This window comes from Mytilus californianus, unplaced genomic scaffold (genome assembly GCF_021869535.1).
Source record: "Mytilus californianus isolate M0D057914Y unplaced genomic scaffold, xbMytCali1.0.p SCAF_12, whole genome shotgun sequence".
Classification (NCBI taxonomy): domain Eukaryota; kingdom Metazoa; phylum Mollusca; class Bivalvia; order Mytilida; family Mytilidae; genus Mytilus; species Mytilus californianus.
The window spans coordinates 55255774-55277877 of record NW_026262604.1 but is presented as its reverse complement, the minus strand read 5'-3'; the positions used below and the strand labels follow the sequence as shown (position 1 = coordinate 55277877).

Here is a 22104-nt window from a genome sequence, read left to right as displayed (position 1 = left end):
GAACCCGGCCGGTCGTTTCGACCAAAATCACTGTTCGCTCTGTAAGTCGTTTCTCCCCGGATTGCCTAGTTAGCATACATAATGGTATAAGCCGGATGTGCACTGAGAATACATCGCCACATGTAGATGGACATAGCATATTTAAAGTAAACAAGGATCACTATAATTCTAAAGATTGGAAATCATTTACATTGTAATATGGTAACCTCGTTTTAGCTTGAATAAAGACAAGAACTGTCTAACATAATGAAATGATCTACCTTCATTTTACTAGCTGTCCTTGCAACTACAAAATATTACACTAAGTGTTGTCTGTATTTTCTGTTGTAGAATCTGATGCCTTGAGGAGAGTAAAAATTCAATAGAATATAGGTAATATTTACTGTCCAGTCAATGAATGCACTATCCAACTCGCCAAAACTAAGTTATTTCAGGTACCAGAGGTGAAGTAAAGCAGATTTACAATTAATGTCTACGTGAAGACATTCTCAACAACTACATACTATTATTCCAAATGTTTGTTGTCTATTTTATTTGACCTGAGCTTGCACGGGTAAATATTTAGTTACTCAGTAAAAGAAAAAGAATTTAATGAGATTTGTTCACCGTATGAATACATGTAGTTAGTAAAGGCTACAAAATGCTCCCATGCAAAGTTGAACATTTACCAAGAGACGGGAAAGGATGTGAAATTGAACGATATTGCCGTAAAAAGCTGGGTTATAAATATTCTTTTTAGAATTATACTTCCACAATAAATATCCAAATTTGTGATTGAAGTTTTGAAAGAATAAATCCCTGCTGTACAGCAAGCTATAAAGCTATAACTAATCATGTTGTTAGTTGCACCGTGCAGGTATTTTGATAATGTGTTTTAATTTTTAGTATATTTTCTAGAGAGATAAAGGGGAGGTGTGTTTGTAAGTAAAAATGGTTAACCCCAGCACAGTTTGTAACTGTACCAAGTCAGGCTATATCTTGCGCATGTGTTGTTCATGGTTGCTATTGTCTGTTGTACTGCCCGATTTTGGGGAATTCTGTCATCATTTTAATGTATTATTCAAAGGCAATATACATGTAACAACTTATTACTTACTTGATCATAGAAAGTTACTTAAACGTTTTCTTAGAAACTCAACATTTATTATTGTCATGATTACTAAATAAATCACTTTCGATCAAGTGAAATTTGTCTGTTATAATGTTAAGTATATAGAAACATAGATATAGAGACATGTACAGTGCCGTGAGGAAATGTGTCTATATAAGTCACAGGAAAGAGAGTAACCACCTAGTTCATAAAGCACGCGAAACACAGTTAAAAAAGCACGTGGAACACAGCTCAAAAAGCACGTGAAACACGTTTCAAATAAATACAACAGTTAAAAGATAACAAAATCAAATTATTTCAGGTAAGGTGGAGGTTTGGGCGCCCCCAAACATTTATAACCCCGCCCATATTCTGTATGTTTCTGTCCAAAGTAAGGAACCAGCTGAAATCTAGTGGTTTTCTATTGATGCTGAATATCATATTTGTTTTGTATATATTGTTTTAACCTTAACCCAGCCGTCAGGCTTTTAGTTGGAATTGTTTTACATTTGTCATATCATGGCGTTTTATAGCTTGCTATGTGGTATGGGTTTTGTTCATTGTTAAAGGCCGTACGGTTACCTACAGCAGCTAACTGAAACGTCCATAGGTCCTGGTGGAGATTGTGTCATTGGCAATCATACCACGTCTTTATGTTTTTTTTATTATGTTCCATATTTCCTTTAGCTTATAGATCCAAGTAAAGGAAATCATAATAATATAATTCGTATCCGCTTTTATATTTGAAATATTGATCCAGCTAATTGTTTTTAAATCTTAATATGGTAAAAAAAATAACTTATTGTTGGTGGTATTGTCTGATCATATAAGTAACAATTAATTTGCTATATATTCAGGGATACCCAGAGCTTGACGTATGGCTAGGACACTTGTCTTTTGGTGAAAACAGTATAGTGTGTGACCTATAAAACCAGGTTCAATCCACCATTTTCTACATAAGAAAATGCCTGTACCAAGTCAGGAATATGACAGTTGTTATCCATTCGTTTGATGTGTTTGAGCTTTTGATTTTGCCATTTGATTAGGGACTTTCCTTTTTGAATTTTACCCGGAGTTCAGTATTTTTGTGATTTTACTTTTTGATGTCTTTTTAGTTCTATCCTCGTATTATTGGTTTTCGTGCTATTGAGAATGCATTGTGACGTCACAATTTCCATTGGAAAAGCATGCATAGTACGAATTCATATGACGTACAAAAACATGTGATCTGACCACAGTTCAAACTCCCTCAGGCAAAATTGACCTTAGATAAGTTTGGCTATTTTGTATGTGCTATTTGGTCATATAGCTCTTCACGTCTTTATGTCTTATACATAACTGGATATCAAGTGTTTGGCTTTGAGCGTTCCTGATTGAGGTAAATCGGACTCATGAAATTATTTTTCATTTATTGTGTGTTTCGGCCACTGGATGTCGTTTCATGTTAAGTAATTGTGACTTGTTATGGTGGTGACGTATTCTATATCTAAATTATCTATATGCATTTATTTTTATGCTTTGAAGACCATACATGTATGAAAATATAGTTTATAACTTAATTGAGCTCGCTGAACAGGATTTTCATCTTTCTAGTAAGTAAAAGGGGTCGTAAACGTCAACAAGAAAGCAACCCAATGACATACCGAACCGAAAAACATCTAGAGGACAACATGTAGTTTTCAACAGTATACAGGTGTTTATACAACACGGCAGTTCCGAGTATGTTAAAGTTGTGCATCAATTCAACACAAACAACTAATGAAAGATCTGCAATCAATCAACACAAGAACCTCGAGCTCGAAATAAAAAAAAACAACACAAAAAAACAACATTTAAGATATGTCGCAAGACAGCCATTCAAGATGTTGCTGACTTGGGACGGACACGTGAATATGTGAAGGGATTTAACTATAATATTTGTCAAAGATCAATCTGCATTCATTTGTTTATAACTCAATATGATATATTCACTAAAACAGGATTATTTATAGATCTGGAATTTAAAGGTTTGAGGCACTGAGTATTTTTTTCCATCCTCGTAAGAACTGAAAACAATAATATCAAGCAGGTTGAGCGCTCACAAACATGTTTAATCCTGCCACATCCTGTATGCGCCTTTCCCAAGTCAGGAGCCTCTAGTTGTCTTTTTTTGTTGGTTTGTTTTTTCGTAAATTGTTTTGTTATAAATTAGGCCGTAAGTTTTCTTTTGAATTGTTTTACATTTTTTCATGTCGGGGCTTTTTTATGCCGACTATACGGTATTGATTTCTCGCATAGTTGGATGCGACTTATGATTGCTTTTATCCACTTATTTGTCTCATTGGCAATTCTACCACATCTCTTTATTTTCATAGAGTCACCTCTGTAAACCACTGTTTATTATTACAAATGAATGGTGGAAATATTTCTTAACACAAAGCAACAATAAAAAATTTAACTTAATATCTTTTATTTGTTTTTCATATAAAACAATAATGGATCAAACATTGAATACATACATTATATATCAATATATAAAAAATACACCAAAATATGATGAAACACTGAAATCGTTCAGGGTATTGTAAACATATTACACGGAAACACTGAAATCCTTCAGGGTACTGTAAACATATTACACGCAGACACTGAAACTATTCAGGGTACTATAACCATATTACACGCAGACACTGAAATCATTTAGGGTACTGTAAACAAATTACACGCAGACACTGAAATCATTCAGGGTACTGTAAACATATTACACGCAGACACTGAAATCATTCAACGTAGTGTTTACAAATTACACAAAACACTGAATTCATCCAGCGTACTAAAAACAAACTACAAACTAAAATCATACAGTATAGTGTAAAAAGTACACAAAATACTGAAATCGTCAAGCCTACTGTAAACAAAACAAAAACACCGCTGAACTCATATAGCGTACTGTAAACAAAATACCCAAAACACTAAGTCCCACAAAACACTGTAAACAAACTCAGACGACGGAATGAGCTGCAACCTTATCTCTTCGCAATAAATAGCACGAGATGTAATTCCTATTTTCTGAATTTTGACGGCTCGTGAAACTCGCAATCGCCTCTGCTGAACAAGAAATCTACTTGTAGAATTGGTGAGAGAATATCTATTACGATATCTCGGAAATATATTTGTGTGTAACGTCCTCCTGTCATGGAGCTTCTACTTCTTCTAGAGGCGGAGATTTTGTAGTTTTGTTATTTTTGCTTGTTGCATCAATTATTATTTTTGTTTCCCCGTTTGGCGTTTGAACCTCTGTAACACTAATAGCACCGGTTGATTCAATTGTCAAGGTACCGGGTAATTGTTGCTTATTACCTCCGAAATTTGGGAAATTTTGCTGTGGTCTTAGTATTTTTCTTGGATCGACGAAATTAGCTCCCCTTGCAGCAGGATCTTGAACATAACGTCCATTGGTATCAAAAAGTTGTTTTCTTATTAACCCTATTAAAATTTGTCTGGTGAGTAACTGTTGATGCATGAGTTCTCTTACAGAGTAATTAATAGGAGATTGTCTGCTGGAAGGAAGTTCATTAAACTGCGGATTTGGCATTGTTTGTAGCTGATGAAAGTTATCATTCATATTGATATTATTGTTTATGTTATTGTTTATATTATTGTTATTATTGTTATTGACATTATTATTTCCGATTCTCATTCTATCAGGTTCGTTATTAAATCTGACGGTTACTCTCCCTCCTACTCTCCCTCCCCTAGGATTACCATTTCCAGGTTGTCGTAATGGTGATGACGTGTCATGTGGTAATCTTGAGTTTGAACTTGTAAAACCGGAAGTTCCATGTGATTGACTAGTCCTTCGGGTATTCAAATTATTATTCCTGGAGAAAAGTGACTTCTGTGTGTTTCTCTGGCCTCTACTACCAACCTGGAAAAACAGTTAATCATCAATTATCTATAAAAAAATATTGCTTTCAGACTTTATTTCGTTACAAGCGTAGTGTCACGGTATGTGTTATATTAAATAAAAGACCTGTTTTTGTATTTCGCTACTCTAATTCCCAGTCTTAATCATTCATCAAGACTATGGGTCCTGAAGATAGGATGGACAGTGCAGTTTGTTACCCTCAAATCTTCTATAATCTACTTGTTTAGATTTCATACTTTATTTTTAATAAAATACATGTACCTACAATTATGACTGCATTACACCTTCAGTTAAGGATGTTTGCTGCTCTGTTTCAAAATAACAAGATTTTTAAAAGACTGTTCTAAAATGATAGTATATAAATAAAGGAACTTAAAAAGCTGAAAAAAATGAAGGGTCCGTGTGCTTGTTTTCGAGATATAAGCCATTGAAAATTTGGCGGGAAATGATTATCTCTAGATTTTTCATACTTTTAACATTGGCCTCTTTTTTGTTTCAAAAACTATGAAAAAATAACAAGGATTTTATAAGATTTTTAAATATGGCTTTTAAAACTATATGTAATAAAATTGTGAAAAGAAAAGTAGGGGTTAGTGGGCAAAATTTTTTTATGGCTATATATGGATAAAACCAGAGGATTCCGAAAATCTGGCAAAAATTCAAAAACAAGAGGAGCAAACATCATTAAACTACATCTTTGTAAACATTCAGAGTTAAAATAGAAAATTTTAACCTCTAAACTGTTAAACTTATTCGACTACCATATAGTTCCTTTTATAACTTGTTATGCAAAAATAAATATTTTCTCATTTACAGTATAAAAATAAGGAGATGTGGTATGATTGCCAATGAAACAACTATCCACCAAAGTTCAAATGAAGTGGATGTTAGCAATTATAGGCAACCTTACGGCCTTCAGCAATCAGAAAACCCCATACTGCATAGTTGGCATAGAGGCCACGACATGAAAAATATGAAACAATTCAATTGCGAAAACTTACTGCCTAATTTATAACAAAACAATTTACGAAAAACAAATATGACAGACATGAACCAACGACAACCACTGAACTACAGGCTCCAGACTTGGGATAGACACATATAGAATGTGGGGGTGGGGGGTTGAACTAGTTTTCTTGTGTCAAACCCTCTCCTAACCTGTGACAGTGATGTAACAGTACAACATAAGAACAAACTATAAAAAAAAACCGTTGAAAAGGGTTCAATCATCTTATCGATACAAAGCAGAAAACACCTAACGAAAACACAGACCGACCGTGGCAGCGTATCTATACATCCCACAACAAGAAAAGACATTAAGTAAAGATCTGAGAGTACTCGCAGGTACTGACACTTGTAGTTTAACTTTCGAACTTGAGCTTTATTCTTACTATATTTTTGTTAATATAAACAATAATAATCGATTAACTTTTCATTTATAAGTAATTTGTCATTTTCTTTATTTCATCGAATTGCCTTAACAATTTGAGAACAGCTTTTATTCTCTTTTTCAGCATTGTTTGAATGACAGGAAATATATTTATAGGACACAATACGACATCCTGCAAAATATTTAACGGGCTAACGAACGAATATCAAATTCAATTTCTTAGATAGATATAACATATAAACTCATTATCGCCGATTTAGTGCATTGTAAATGTTGATAAATGTGTCAAGTGTACAGAAAATGTAATAATTCCCATGTCACTTAATAGACATTGATTTATGACAGTCTGTTTAATTAGGTCATCAATATTCAGGGAGAATTGTTTGAACTACATTTCTTTTATCGGTACAGTTCATTTTCCCCAAATTTGCTGGTACGCAAATATTCGCTAAATTTATTATACATTGTCTAATTAATGATTTGTCTTTAAAACAAAAAGGTAACTTTTGATGTGTTTTTTAGTCAATTATATTATTTTGTAATTTTGGTAATTGCGGAAAAATTTTACCGGATTCTGTTTTAGGAGAGTATCAAGCAGTTGCAAAAGTTCGTGCCGAACAAAGAAATATTACATTAAAAGATAATTCCTCGCGGTATTTTTGAAAGCAAAACATTGTAAATAATTTACCAATGATAACAATTATAGAAAACGCATTTATCATAATATAAATATAAAAATTTAAGATTGATTGATGTTTGCTTTATGTCAAGCGGCAAATATTTCATGCAGGTTAAAAATACAAAAAAAAAAGATTCTTTCTATCAAAACTTCATTTTAGATTGTCTTGATATTTTATTGAGTGCTGACACCACACACCAGTTAAATATTCAAATCATTAATTACGCATCTCAACACGTTCGTGTTGCTTAGTCTTTAGTTTTCTATGTTGTGTCTTGTGTACTATTATTTGTCTGTTTGTCTTTTTATTTTTTAACCATGGCATTGTCAGTTTATTTTCGATCTATGAGTTTGACTGTCCCTCTGGTATCTTTCGCCCCTCTTTTAAAATGGCATCTTTGTTTTCATATTAAACACATTCTAGTTGCCTTTATGTTGTTTGGATGATGTCCCTACACCTCTCCCTATTCATAAAGTCTTTTGACCGACAAACACACAACTCACTTAATGCACTAGAGATATCATACAATGTTACTAGGTTTCATTCATACATTGTGACATTAATCAATATATATATTGGTTGTGAACAGAGTGAAAATTGAATAAATTATGAATGATTGCATGATTTTATTATCATCCTTATTGCGTATGACATTTTATAACAAGGAAATGATTGTTATATTCATTACAATAAGTAATTATCATGAAAGACGCTGGGAAATTCTGAAAATGTTTTGATATAAAACATTATCATCAAGTTTTTTTAAATTTTTTAAATTGAGAATAAGGAACAAATTGAATTATGTGATAATTCTCTTTAAGAATTCGGTGAACAGAAAGTTGGTGAGTAATTGATGTAAACATGCATCACATGGTAGAGCATGCTCGCATGATCATTGACTCCAAATTTAAAAAAAAAGTCTGAATTGTAATTTCAAAAATGCGACGAACAATTCGGAAATTGATGTACGATTAATATGAACCTTAACTTGCGACCAAAATTTAATGGAACCGACGGAAGAACTGAGAGACGTGAATCAGTAACATTCTTAATATATTTGTTCACACAATAAAGCCTTCATGCTAAACTGGTACACATTTGATTGTTTAAAAATTCTTTGTAATTCAGCGCTTATTAAACCTTGTATGATACCATTTCTTATGAATTATTTATAAAAATCAGAAAAACAGCTTTTAGTAACATTAAATAAATGCCAAGACTTGATTACACAATTTGACTGAAACGTCATACTGAAAGTGACATCATACGCCAGATTTTTTAGACTTTTGTTGTTGCGAACATTTAACACTAGTTTAAGAAATGTGTTTGAATAGAATCATTACACTTGTAAGCATTTATCTACCATTACTTAAAACCTCACAAGCTCCCTCAAAATATAGCATCACAATTTAAAACATTTGAAGTCGTAATTTTAAAAGCGATTGTTGCTTGACGTCAGAAGGTTAGTCGGAGACAAATCTAAGGTATATCGGAGACAAAATTCAGCTAAATATCCAAACTTGTAAATACGTACATATTATCATAGATCATGTAGAGCACAATCGTTCTCCAAAATGATTCTTATAGTTGAGCAGAAAGATTATAAGATTTTTAACAAAAAATGTCAATTGGTAGAACATCTTGGTTAAGTTAACAGAGAGCACAACCGTCGCCTAAAACCATTGTTGCCAGTGATTCCAATATGACATTCTTCTATCACTTTGTAAATAAAGTCATGCTCTATATTCCAAGAGAACATGGGTTTCACGTGTGTGACATCAGAATAAAAATTGTAAATTCAATTGTATTTTGAACAACGCTAGAGATAAAAATAGACATTTGTGTTGGTGATTCTTGCTAGGATATTAAAAATAAATCATTATAAAAATAAGTTAACAGGTAAAATTTTGATTGTTTGAACATTCTTTGTAATTCAGCGCAATCAAAACCTTGTATGATACCATTACTAATGAAATATTTCAAAAGCAAGAAAAAGGCTTTTAGTAGCTGTGAATTTTTACCAAGCTTTGATTACACAATTTGACTGAAACGTCATACTGAAAGTGACGTCATACGCCAGATTTTTCAAACTTTTGTTAGTGCGAACATATTATGGATAATGAGTTTATAAACTTTGCTGTTACAAAATTTTAAATTAACGAAAAAATATCTCCCTCATGCAAAGCTCTAATTCCTTGCAAGCTTTAGCTTTACTGTTTTGTCCTTTTTGGTTTAAAAGCTCTTTTTTACATACTTTTTTTTCGTATTTTAGAATATTGTTATACTAAGCCTAAATTGATCAAAGTGTAAAACAATCGTAAGAAAGAAAAAAACAACCCTAAAGACCTTAGGCTAGTAAATAAGTATGCATAACTGAATTTCAGTTTCCATTGCAATCAGGGGAATGTTTTTTTTTCAATAGCCATAATATTTTCCTGCTTAATATATCTCTCTCACTCTCTCTCTACATGAAAAAAAATAAATGTAAAACAACTGCCCCCCCCCCCCCCCCCCCCCCCCTATTTGCAAATTTAACAGAAAATGATAAAAAAAGCATAATATGGACTAAATGCTTTCCCTCTCAATCCGTCCTTCTTTCTGTGTGTGCACATATTCAAAAAAAGAACATGGCAAAATATTGCGTGAATGACGTATTCCTATTACACTTCCCTATTTCACGTTGAATACAAGTGTTAACACCATACATCTCTAATTGTAATTTTTGATAATATAAGTCAAGGCAGGCATTAATTATCAACATATTTGCACGACAAATAATAAAAATGTGTATAAAGCCATCAATTCATACATACAGGTATTAATAATGAAACCTTGAATCCCGGTAAATAACAGGAAGATATGTCAATTGAACGTTAACTGTCTGACCCTCTGACCAGTGTTGTTTGTATTTAATATATAGAGATTAATACATGGCCTTTTCCATATCGGCCCGGGTATCATCCCGAGACCCCCATATCAGCCCGAGACGTAGTCGAGGTGCTGATATGGGTCGAGGGATGATACCCGGGCCGATATTGAAAAGGCCATGTAATAATCTCTTTATCATATACTTCCGACAATTGTTTTATGTAAGGCAAATAAACAAATGAAATAACTAAAACAGTCAAAAACTTTTTATAGAAGTTAAATCATGAATCCAACAAATACACTATAATTGACCAACAATAGCATCACTACCTCCATATATATTATTGTACCATTTTCTATAAAGGCATTTTGAAACATTAAAAATTTGGAAGCTGGAAGCATGGAGGAAGTATTTACAGTTTTGTGATCATTATTACTACATGTTGTACTATATGAGATGATTCATAATTGTCAATTGCATTTATTAGCAATTAATTGTAATTGTAAACTAGCATCATTTTGAAAATCTATATCATCGGATTAAACCATGTTAACATCTTTTTTTCAATAACAGCTGGTTTTGTACAAACAGATTTACCACTGGATCCAATAAACCTTATCGCTATTTGTCCGTCATTACTGGACATCCCAAAAGTTCCCGTAAAATTTTGACGTCATAATAAAAAATATCTGACGCCACAATGGAAAAGTAAACATACGATACCGGAAATACCGGAAGTAACTTGCACGAGAGACACTGTTATGGGTTTTTTGCACGAGACGCCCCTGATATGGGTTATCAGCCCGGGTGGGAAATTATGGCTTGTGTACTTCCGTTCATTACACATATGCAAAAGCTATCATATTAATGCTAAGTATATGATAAATAGGTTTACTTATTAATTAACCTCTATTTTACATAAGTACCTGGTACACAGTCCGTGTTTAATATGAGTACAAGAAAAAAAAATATATAAAATTAAAATTGAGAATGGAAATGGGGAATGTGTCAAAGAGACAACAACCCGACCATAGAACAGACAACAGCAGAAGGTCACCAACAGGTCTTCAATGCAGCGAGAAATTCCCGCACCCGGAGGCGTCCTTCAGCTGGCCCCTAAACAAATATATATACTAGTTCAGTGATAATGAACGCCATACTAAACTCAAAACTGTACACAAGAAACTAAAATTAAAAATAATACAAGACTGACAAAGGCTAGAGGCTCCTGACTTGGGACAGGCGCAAAAATGCGGCGGGGTTAAACATGTTTATGAGATCTCAACCCTCCCCCTATACCTCTAGCCAATGTAGAAAAGTAAACGCATAACAATACGCACATTAAAATTCAGTTCAAGAGAAGTCTGAGTCTGATGTCAGAAGATGTAACCAAAGAAAATAAACAAAATGACAATAATACATAAATAACAACAGACTACTAGCAGTTAACTGACATGCCAGCTCCAGACTTCAATTAAACTGATTGAAAGATTATGTCTTCATCATATGAATATCAGGCACAATCCTTCCCGTTAGGGGTTTAGTATCATACCATCATAACATATATGAGAAGAACATAACCCGTGTCATGCCAACAACTGGTTTTTAAATAAATGTGTTTAGTGCCGATGCAAAGGCCCTATAAGTGAATCAATATTAACGCCAAAATATGCAATCTTTAATGACCTGACAACAGTATCGTAACTATATCCCTTCTTAATAAGTCTATTTAAAGGTTTTGTTAGCTTCAGAGGTGAATACTGACATTTTTGTGCTTTATAAAGAATATTTCCATAAAAAATTGGATGTGAAATACCTGAACGTATAAGAAGTCTGCATGTTGAGCTATATTTACGAATGATGTCCTTATACCGATGATAAAATTTAGTAAATGTTTTGACTAGTTTGTGATATCGAAAACCCTGGTGTAATATGCATTAATATTGAAGCGTTTTCCCGATTATGACATTTTGACTTATTCAGAATTCGTATGGCGATAGATGTATGGATAACTGGAAACGCTTATAATGTCGACACACTCGGTCTTCCTCCTTATGGAGTTCTTGCGATTTCCTCCTTTTTGTTTGCAACTTTGATCTTTTTGTATCTTCTTTACGATTAAATCGATTTAAACATTGATAAACTATTGATGCCTTAATTAATATTGAGCTACAATTTACCTTTATTTATCAATAATTACATTACATGTATGTTTCATTATATTACGTTATTTTGATTGGCTAACAGCAATCTCGGTCATTCTGAAATTAACCTTCATTTTAAAATGAAATGTAACAATCATGATGACACGAGCTTCCACAATAAGGTGTACAGGTAAATAGAAGAAAAAAACTTGATAGAAATCGTGTTTTCATGATCCTAGCAAAAATGTAATAAGTATTGAATGCTTCTTTTAGTAATTTTATAGGGTTGTAAAAGCGTTGACCGTACGCACATTTTTAGAATGAAGCGCTTCCGCGCTTCATACAAAATGTACTTCGGTCAACACTGTTACACCCCAATAAATTTACAAAAAGAAGCATTCAATTCTTAATTTAATATTTATCTTTTTTAATTTTTCGTCTAAGGAATACACACACAGTAGCTAAGTATATTTTGATATTTTGAAAATTTCTTACTGTTATACACTCTTGGGTCAAAAATGGTTCACCACTCGGAAATTTCCCTTTGTTTCAAATAAAAACAAAGCTTTACAAAAAACAGGGTAGGGAAAGTATTTCAGGTCAGATTTTGATGACATTTCTATTGTTAAATTCATAAATATTTTTATGTTTTCATATTCATCTTTAAACAATGATTATCTTAAAAGTGTAAATCGTAAATACATTTATTAAGTATGTCAAGAAACTGCAGACATTTCTGTATTTCATGAAAAAAATATTCATTCAATTTGGGCATGAATTAGGTAAAGTAAAATATTATATTGAAAATGAGTTTTATGTATAATATTCTCAAATGGTGAACCACTATTGACCTCTATTTGTATATATCTTTTGCATGTTGTATTTTGCAAAACATACATATATTTATAAAACATGATATTGAAAGTTTAAAAAAAACTATAAGGGAAGTAAAAAAAAAAAAATTAAAGCACTGGGACACTGTCATTTTCGATTTTTGATGCATCTACCCTTTATATATGTTTTTTGTAAGTTTATCGAGCTTCCTGAAACTGCGGGGATTCTTTGATACTGGATTATTTACAATTGTCAATAAATGCCTTGTGTCATTTCTTAATGATTTTTGTCTTTCATTTTGGTATTTCAAATGTACATTTATGTCATGAACATTCTGTGGAGAGCCTACAACAAATATATTTACCAATACATCTAATATTATGGAATCATACATTTTGTACTGCTGTGAATACATTAAACTCGGTGGCTTTGTATAAAAGTATGTCTGGACACGATGTATATAACCTTGTCATTACGGACAGCACTGAATAGACTGAGATATAAAAAGACCGCACATACATAAGTATGACAGCGTTGAATATTTTGCCATATATCTTATAAATATAAATTCCAATAGGATCAAATCTGCATGTCAATGTTATGACTATACCAGTATCTATGACGAAAACTGATTTATGACTACAGAAATCCGTGAATTGGATTTATTTTTTGATTGAAGGGAATTTACATCTTTAACAAAACTTCTCCCGCCAACAAAAGCAATACCCTCAAAAATTGACCATAATTAAAAGAAATATTGAACATGTTACATGATTGTCAAATACGTAATGAAATAAAGCACTTTGGTGGATTCACCTTCATTAAAAATCGATGTTGTATATGCAGATGATGAATTTGATCACAGAAAAATCACTTTCAAACATTGGAACTGTACTGCTGCTTGGGGGTTGTTAGTCCCCAAGGGTATTATCTGCCGAGTAGTCTGTGCAAAGTATATTTATATGACTATCAATTTGAAAATTTTGGTAACGAGGGTAACAGATGAGAGTTTTACCGGGAACACGTGTTGTGTGCACGGAAATTATATCATTTGATTTTAATATCACACGTGTGTCGTTATTCGTCACAATTGTTGTTATAGGTTTTTGTAAATATTTTTGACTGTAATCTTCTTCATTCTACATATGCCAATTTTAAAACTCTCTTCTTTGACCAATCAGAACCAAAATGTGTCACTATCATGTTAATATGCAATTTGAGTAATACAAAGGAGGGTAAGATGTAAATGTATTCGCCATAAAGGGTAAACAAAAGCTATGCATAATGTCATCATAACAAAGATTGCAGACATAATGAATCAATTACGTATCAACTAGACGTTTTGATAAACCTGTAAAATCTGTTTTGTTATATGCTTATTGAATGTTGGAGATTTTTTTTTCGAAAATGTGCATCTTAAAATTGTAAACTATTAATTCATAATATCTATTAACTCTTCACCATGAAACACTTTTTTTAACGATAAATATATCTGTACTCTTGAACATATAGTTTTTAAGTCGAAATGCGGACATATTGATCTAAAGTTTAAAAGACAAGCAAAGGAAGAAATGCAACATGGTTTCCAAATCAATGAACCTTTTCCATGTGAAACAATTTTAAGTTCTCCTTTAACTATATAGAAGGGAACATTAAATAATAACAGTTTTTCCGGACCTATAATTTTTTAAAAACTAAGGCAAACGAGTAAGTGTGCGGTCAGTTTATTTGCGACTTATAAGTTTGAACGTCCGTTTGGTATCTTTCGTCCCTCTCATAAGAGGACGGCCAAGATCATTTTACCAAAATTTTGAACACAATATATGAAAACATTAGAAATCGAAAAACCAAACATTTTCTTACTTTGAAAAAAAAGTATTTTAATATCCTTAATTCAGAATATATTTATCATAAAGTTTCACATTACTAGTATGATGGTGAAATACCGCAAGGGTATATACACATCCCATTTAATATGTAACAAAATTAGGGGTGAATACCTACATATTTTAAGCAGAATTATGTTCCTGAAGAGAAAAAGAGCTGCACAGACAGTCATTAATTGAATAGACATACTTGAATGTGCTTAAGTGTAAAGATATTATGAACATTACGAAGTACTTCAGACTGGAATTATATAATCTATTATAATTCTTATTACAATAATAATAACCCATCTGTTGATAAAAGGTTTCTTTTTTGGTTCATATCAGACATTAGGAATTGGCATTGTAGCTAGTCCAGTATGAGTGATGCCATTTGACCAAGGTCTAAGGTGTATTCATTTGCATCAAAGTATGGAGGATGTCCGTAAATAAACAGTGCTAGATTCAATAAAAAAGGGATATAAGTAGAAGTATATAAATCATTAGAAAAAGACAGACTGATAACGCCATGGCATAATGAAATATGGCAAAAAGACAGACAGTCTACAACCTGAGCAACACAAACACCACAAAAACCGGGGTTAATCTTAGTTGATCCAAAAAATATCAAACTTAGCAACAGTGGTTGAATGTTAGTTCTTTAAGCAATATCAAGATTCCAGCTTACATTACATGAATGAAATAAAGTGTCATTTGTATTTTATAGCGTAGGCACTGGCATGAACTATAACATGCCTTTCTTAAATTCCCCATTGATTAAGTAAGAAATTATGAAGAAAGTAATGTTCATATTTTTTCTAGCAAAGTTTACCTTGGGTAGATATGGCTACTGTCTGTATGTCCTCTGTTGTTCATATAATCTTCTGTAGTTTTGAAGCATTTATACATTCTTTTCTTTCATTGTTTGAATTTGAGCGTTCCTAATGAAGATGAATCCAGGTAAATGATTTGGACACAAATAATTCTTGATAACATTAACGGTATCAATTTTATTGCACCAGATGCGCATTTCGACAATTAATTTCTTTATGATAATGTTCAAGTCCAAAATGTTTGAAAAATAAGACAAACATTTCGAAGCTGACAAAACTAAAAAGGACCAAAAGTAAAGCCAAACCCGGACAAACTATCAGAGCTAATTCCGTAATTTAAATGATTCCGAAATTTTATAAAGGTTATTTTCATTATTGTATTAACAACATCAAAGGGATGGAACAGAACAGCCAGATCTGACTGAGATAAAACAAAACCTAAGATATTTGCAGTAAGTTACACTGCAATAATGTAAATAACAAGCAGAACATTTTGAATACAATTATATCACTAAAATCACACTAATATCTTAGGATTGCCTTCAAAAATTAAACCAAAAGTGTCAACAACATAAAGCGTAATAAGTCGATAAAATTCCAAAAACATAGAGTCAACACCAAATGCATATTTCTTTACGGGTTTCAAGACACTTTTCATTTACCTATAGTTAGATGATATGTCGTACATAACGTTTCGATAATAATGGCTGTCATTTTTTGTATTCTTGACAAAGTCATGCAATCAACCCTAGCTAATACTTTTTTTGCTCAAAGTACTGGTTTAATGGTTAATTACATGTAACTATATATAGTAAAATGACATCTCGGACAAACGATTCTTACTTGTTGAATTTGAATTCATTTATTGGTATAAAAATATTCGCATATAGTTGTAGTTGTAGAATATTCGTACTTGGAGAGGTGATATATCAATAAATGTATTAATGAATTCACTTATGCCATACATTGTTCGACTATATGAACTATGTTTTTTTTTTCTATACGGCCCCACACACAAAAAGTTTAGAGGCACAACCAACAAGAAGCATGATATGTCAATAAAACTTCACTACATAACTGACAAAGCAGTGACAAAACCATAAACAAAATTATGAATGATTCGTCAGTTTGAAACATTTCATTGGCATTGCAAAACTATCGTGCATTTTTTTTAAAACTAATTTGATTTCTTAAAAATACTACTTTGACTTCCTTTTTGCAGTCAAATGAGTTATATATTCAAAAGCTTTTTCGATTAGAGACAACAATAGTTTGTTTGCATCTCATAAATCTATTAAGGAGATACACATCAGGGAATCTTAAGAAACATAATTTGTGTATTCATTTATTTGAAATAAATGTTAATTGAATAAGTTGTATCAAAACGCCAATGAGCCAGCACCTAAAAATAACATATAGCACTGCAAAAGGCTAAATTAGCTTAAGTCAGCAAGTATTTGATAGAATATATTTTTTTAGTGTGCTGTAATTATCTCATAAAATATAATTACAGTCATATTACGTTATTCCTTCCCAATATTTTAAGTCTTTTCAATACATATTAAGTACATTATGAATGCATTTATAGTTATTCAAGAAAAAACAAGTATGTTTGCTTTGAATTCAAATTGTGTCGATACACGAAAACAATTTCAAATATGATTTCTATTGAATTATTTTACAGCTTTATTGGCAATTATACCACATTTTCTTATTTGTATATTAGCCTGAATAATATTTATGGATGTCTTACCTGACTAAGATGCAGACTTGCAACTCCCTGCATCGCAATTGCAATTATAATTGAAATAGTAACCATATTATTACCAGACATCATACTACAATGCTTACTTTCAGGGAGATCTTGGTACGATAAGTGTTTTTACTACTTATGTATATTTTATTATAGATCAGAACATTTTGACCAAGATGTTGATCTTGACAACCAATGAAAAATTATCAACGGCCATAAACGTGTTATAATGTGTTGGTATACAAATTAGGCCAGACCATAGATATTTACTACTTTTGTATATTTTATGTATTTACAGAATAATATTAGGTTATCAGGGAAATTTGAGGAAAGAACATTTCATTCTATGTGTGACACATTTATTAAGAATATTATTATGTAATTATTTTGCTTTTTAAAACTAATACTGCCACCTTTAGTTAAATTTAAAATTTTTCGAAACCTAATAACATTTAATAGTTATGGTAGACCAGTTAATTCTATTTGCAATGGTCTTTGTAATCATTTTTTTTATTAACTTTTCTTTCCGTAGTGTAAATGTGCGAGAAGGGCTTTATGCAAATCTGATAGCGAGAATTTGGCGAGATGTTAAAGAATGGTAGACGTTTAAGCTCGGATAATTTTGCCTTTTTTCGATGTTGGTCAGCAATGTGTATTTCCATTTTTTTCGATTAAGTTTTTCATTTGAGTTACATTTACTTTATTTTTAGTAAGCTTTTAATCAATAATTGATCTAGTGTAAAATGTTCTAAATTTATCAAATTAAGAAGACGTAAGTTTTATTAAACATTACTAGATACATCTATACAAGACAATGTTATTGGCCTAAAAGAAGTTTAAGGTCTTCTAGTATAGAATCATATCATAATAAATTATATCTACTTGTAGCCGTCATATCGAAGTTTTTATCGGCCAATATAATCATTTCTGTAAAGAAGTGTGACAGTTTACAACTTATGTGTAATGTCCACTGTGATTATTAATTATTCTACATATCTGCCGTATATACCAACAATTTGTAAATGATATATTTAGCACTTTTATATTGTAAAATATTTTGTTATATTTCAAATTTAAATTTTAAAATCCTTCTGTATTAAAAGTCAACTCTAAAAAGACAGGATTATACTCTTATTGTCAACGTTGACCATGTAAGAACTGTTTTAGGTCTCAATAAGGTTTATAGCTCCCAATATGATAACTCCCACTTTGTTTTTCCAATTTTAATTCTTTGAATGTTTCTATTAATGATATATTTAGAAAACGCCGTAATTTTCTCAAAATTCAGAAGAAGCGTAGTTGTAATTGTCATGTCTAAAATCCTACATATAACAAAAGATATGGTATTATTGCTAATGTGACAAGTATCAACCAGAGACCAAAGTACGATGATTATGCGATATCGAGTCACCGTACGGCCTTAAAAAATAAGGAAAACTCATACCGTCTAGTTAACTATAAAAGACCCTGACATAATAAAATGTAAAACAATTAAAACAAGAACACTAACGGTCAGATTTGTGCACAAAATAATAAACGAAAAATAAATATGAAAAACAGCAAAAAAAGACAACTACTGAATTACAAGTTCCCGACATGGGACAGGCACATACATAATCTTGCGGGGTTACGAATGTTTGCCTGCGCCAAACTCTTTTCTAATATGGGACAATGTAACATCTACTACTAACTTCCAGCCAATGTGTTGTAACCGTTCAACAAACTTCAATTGCTATTCCCGATATGTTTTATCTTCTTTTGTGTTCATATATTTATAAACAAGACAGTTTTATCTAGTACTAATGCAGCAATGTTACAAGAACGGGTTTATCTCCCGCCTATTGTTTGATTAAGGACACCGGTGTGATTCCAATCACACTAGTATATGAATTTTAATTAAATCAACAATTGAAAAATGTATGAAGTCTTAAACAAAGCATACATTAAAATCTCCGCTAATCTTTCTTTTCTTTGAACGCGGTTTTATGTGACAAAATAGGTTTGTGTGAATGGTATTAAGTGTTTGATATTTCCTTCTCCCTAGAATTTTGTACAATAAAGTCTTTAAGGCTTCTAATTATTCTGAATTTTATTTCATGCAATTGTTAACTTCTACGTCATTTGGTCTGCGGTGGATATTTGTCTCATTTGCTATCATACCACATCTTCTTATTGTTAATAACATCAGGCCGGTGTCCAATACCGACCATTGGGCGGGTGATAAGTTTGAGATGTAGTGTGTCTATTGTAATCAAGTGTTGCAATATATACTGTCATTACCGATTGATTACAATTAATATTCAGTTCGAAGCTAGATGCCTTACTAATTTGATGAACTCGATTAGGAGGAGGTTTAAACGCTCATTTACATGTTTAATCCCAGTAAATTCTTGGTGTGACTGTCGCATGTCAGATATCTGTAATTCAGTAGTTGCTGTCTGCAGTATTTGGTTAGCATACATTAGGCCCTTAGTTTTATTTTATGAATAGTTGCACAAATTGTCATCCAGGGGTATTTACAGACTACTATACGGTACAATGTTATACTCTTTTTTCATACCATACTTTCACCTGTTATTATTTACATCTTTAATTGAAAATTGCAAATACTTATACCGCTTTGACTGTTTTATTTAGCACTTTATCATGTTAAGCAGGATATGCCTACCCTCCCGGAGAACATGAGATCATCCCCGGTTTTTGGTTGGGTTCATGTTGCTCAGTCTTTAGTTTTCTGTGTTGAGTTTTGACCTTTGTTGTTTGTCTTTTGGTCTTTTACGTGTTTTGCCATGGCGTCGTCAGTTTATTTTCGACTTATGAGTTGAATGTCCCTTTGCTATCTTTCGCCTCTCTTTTATTAAACATACACATTTTTGGCTTCCCAAATTTTGATCACGAGAATACCCGATAAAAGTCACTACAAACACGTGTTGTCCATAACGAATATTGACCATGTGTTTGTGTTATTTTTACTATGGAACATGATCACCAAAGTCGAATTCTACTTAGAAAATCATGTAATAATGACAGCAAATAGTAATAATTCAATAATCATTCTGCCAAGGTTATTGTTTTTATTGATTTGCTTACTTCCTTATTTAGTGTATACCGTCAATACTTGTCTCGTGCTTGTACGGAACGTGTCCATTGACTGTACTAATCATTCTGAATCGAATACCAGCTAGCACTCATTCTTGGTGCCACTATTTCGATATTGATATGAATTAAAGACACGTAATTATAAAAGAAAACTTAGTTTAACATATATTACGTTATAGACGTTTTTATCTGACTTGTATACCGTCAAAACATATTATTTTCTGCAAACATTTTTAGGAATTGTATCCTATTTTACCGATCATTGAAGTGGGATATTCTTTTCTTAAGTGTTTAGGTATAAACACGCCCTACGGCTCATTTTTAATGTGAAATAAAACTCACTAATTAATCTAGATATAAATGTTAAGAATAACTGTCCAGTTACAATATAAATGTTACAGTAATTGCATGCAGAAAGAAGCAAACGAATTATAAGATGATGAAAATACAAGTTACTGTGTAAGTAATTTATCATATAAACTATATAAAGGGGATGCTATATTTTTTCTCTTGTTTCACGACATATTTATCACGGAAAGGCATATTATTTTTCTACATATTTTAACAAACTTTTCAGAATAATTATTTTATCTCTTATGCCGGGCAATACAATGTTTTTCTTCAAAAATTGAGAAAATATTATGCACCCCCTTTCTTTTAAGGAACGTGGCTGTTCCCCTGAAAAAGGAACATTTTGCCATTGGAGGGGATGATTATTTCGGCCTTAACTTTAAAATAATGTTCAAGATAGAAAATCGTACAGTAAAACCCCAATTTGCATGAACACACGAATTAGATATTTAAGTACTCTGTATTAGGAATAATCTTTTTTGCAGAAACCATAAGCTACAACGGTACAGAGATATACATACATATAGTTATGAAAACAAACACTATACACACACACATACAACAATTATCTGTAGTTTGCATTTCAATCATACTAAAAAATGACCTGACGCAGGTCATTATTTTATGCCTTGAAGCACATTTCATTGAAACTTGGTATCGTCCAGGTTGTTTCTTCAAACGAATGACCTTTTGTTCTGAAATGGAAATGTTTCCATATACTAAGTAGGTGAATCATCATTGCACTTAATATTTCAGCATACTTTTTTTTAGAATTCCCTCTGTTTTTAGTTTGTTTTGATTTTTTGTATCCATTAATTGGCTTTGAAAATCGGTAAACTACTATTGCCTTTAAAAAAGGATATTAAAGGGATAATAAAACAGACAACAACAGGGTCACTAAGCAAATGGACATAAAGAAATAGGACGGTACAAAATTATGCAGGGATTACCTAAGATTCCTTGCCCGGTATTGGCTTTATTTTTTTTAATAAGTTTTGGATTTTCAAATATTTTGGCCTCAGGCATCACGAACAAAATATTGATTGTGCAATTGGTAGCATTAATGTTACAAGCAACACAAATTCAGACAAAAAATCAGGACGTAAATATCATTGACGTTTATTTTCCTATTTTTGCAGTGCAATATAGATGTCTGTTCTTAATTTGGGACACACAATTCTTTCAATTCGAACAGCAGTATACTACTGTTGCCTTTACTTTCACCAATTTGTTGTTAACTATTCTCAATTGATGCATTACGCGTGTTGGAATTGATATTTCACAGACTT

The 22104-nt window shown here is 32.0% G+C and overlaps 1 long non-coding RNA gene across 1 annotated transcript; it reads right to left on the bottom strand.

Moving 5' to 3' along the window:
- Positions 1-3522: 3522 nt before the first annotated feature.
- On the bottom strand, positions 3523-17473 carry LOC127722467 (uncharacterized). Its single transcript, XR_007991750.1, has 2 exons — positions 17366-17473; positions 3523-4997 (listed from the first exon to the last, which is right to left on the bottom strand). It is a non-coding gene; the product is annotated as an uncharacterized LOC127722467 (long non-coding RNA).
- Between the last annotated feature and the right edge of the window lie 4631 nt (positions 17474-22104).